The sequence below is a fragment of the Micromesistius poutassou genome, assembly GCF_964030765.1.
Source record: "Micromesistius poutassou genome assembly, chromosome: 10".
NCBI lineage: Eukaryota > Metazoa > Chordata > Actinopteri > Gadiformes > Gadidae > Micromesistius > Micromesistius poutassou.
In genome coordinates, this window is record NC_140280.1 from 12,715,362 (window position 1) to 12,717,767 (window position 2,406).

Consider the following 2,406-nt stretch of genomic DNA (forward strand, 5'->3'; position numbering starts at 1 on the left):
CTTCGTCTTCGTCTTCTTCTCCCGCTGTCCTCTTACGGTCCGGGTGGTAAAGCTCCTCTTGTCTTTGGCATGGTGCCGCCAGAGTCCAGATTCTTAAAGGCTATCGCGCTGGAGAATAACGCGCACAGTGTTTAAGTGAGCAACAAAGCCACGTCTGAAATGTCTGTCATGAAACAAAAAAAAGTGTCTACAAAGCAGAACAACTCAATAAAGGCGACGCTGTGCTCAGAGTGACAGTTGAGATGGTTCTAGTGTGGAGGCGCTCGCTCCTTCTACGACGTTCGGTTTAAAGCGGCGGGCAGCGCGCGGTGCTGTCCAAGGTGCTGAGAATGTTCCGCCGCATCTTCCTTACCAACGGACGGAGAGAATGCCAAAATATCTTTGTAAAGAAAAACACATGACTAATCCTATAGTTAAACCAGCACCATCCACCCCTTTTGAAATCGAGTGTGTTCTATGTATATAGTCTGGCTTTTTTTAATGGTTCTCCGAATAAAAACGGATGAGAGACATAGCCTACCTCAGTAGTGGTCTGTGAGTTGCGGGGTAAATTGCGTGCCGGTTGAAGCCCGTCGGAGGACCACATGTCTGGATGCTGCTGCTCTCCTCTTCATATCAGCGCGGTGCCTGGTGACAGAGAACTGGAAATAGCAGCAGATCATGTAACGCGCTGTTGGAACATGTTTCCAAAGCAAACTGACGCACACGCACGCACGCACACACACACACACACACACACACACACACACACACACACACACACACACACACACACACACACACACACAGGCGCGCGCGCGCGCGCGCGCACACACACACACACACACACACACACACACACACACACACACACACACACACACACACACACACACACACACACAAACACACAAACACAGCGCTCCTCCACCCTCATCCAAACGCAGCAGAGAAACGTACTTGAACAGACACTTCTCTCCGGGGCGCTGCGAGGGCTTTACATATGCGAGGGCTTTACAGGTGTGAAAGCAGAGAGAAAATGTGCTGTACACATTAAAAGATGAATGGGAAAAACACCTCAGTGAGGCTATTCTCTGCGCTTACGTTTTTTCTGGACAACAACTAGGCCTGCCGACACGCGTGGTTTGATTAAGACGATGGTTATGTGTTCATTTTTTGCCTTAACACTCCAAATCACAGTCGAGATGGATTGTCAGAGGGTAGGCTACATTACCATATTTCCACCATGGCAACAGATAAATATAGACCAATCTATTTCTAAATGCTGTGTGGCAAAATGCAACGGATTCCGTGCATGAGACCACTATCCTGTTTTAATTGATCAACTGAAACACACAAGCAGAACTGACCATCAGTTTGTAAAATAATTCAAATGACATATGTTTTTTGGTCATTTATTGCAATCTTTAAATTGTGATTGAAAAGTAACTGGACCGAATAGATGTTTGCAGTAACGAAGGCACTCTTGACATTTTTCAATAGGGAAGTCATATTTGGCGTCAGAGTGAGAACAGATAGGTGGATGACTCCGGCAGGGCTGTGAGCTGTGGGCGACCGCACAGCTCACAACCCAAACTTAGTCAAAGCGCGTCCCCTGGTGGACACTGTGCGGTACAACAGACTCACACGCCCGGCTGTCGAGTCTCCAGACTGCTCTATCCTGCACGAGGGGTAACCACCAGGCCTGCCACTTATCAAGTCCCCCGAAAATTGTTCCAACTATTATTCTCAGAAATGCAATAAAAGATCACGGGTAGCATCGCTGGGTTAGCCACATGAAGGAAGCGTTAGATCCAACGGTTAGAGTGCATGTGGTGTCCTGGGGCTCTGTGCGATGACGCAGAATGAACAGTAGCTTTTTATAATGCATCCATGGTAGTGTGGGACACGTGCTTCACCTCTATGGACGCTGTGCCTTTTTTTATTTGTTAATTAGCTCATGTATTATACAAATACACTGAGGTGAGGGGAGAGACGACCACCTGCCAGTCGGCTTTAGGGGTGATGGTCGGTGTGACATGGATGCCCCAGGCTGTCATTTAGTCTTATAGCCTCCATTTCAGTCTTATAGCCTACTTAGTTTTATAAAGTAGGCCTATTAAGGAAATTGAGACCACATCTCGAACTTTATTAACTAAGAATGGACAACAACTATGTAGCTAATTAAAAAAAAAAATGAACTAGTCATGGTAATTTTTCATGACATGTTCTAGTTTTTTCTAGGCAATTTGATCAATTTGGAAATGGTCCATACCCAGCAAACATTTCGACGTCGATCAGAGGTCTAATCGACGTTAGTCATGGAGGCCCCCCCCCACAAACTTTCATATCAGCCCCTCAAATAGACGTCGTATCGACCTCCATGACCAACGTCGATTAGACTTCTGATCGACGTCGAAATGTTTG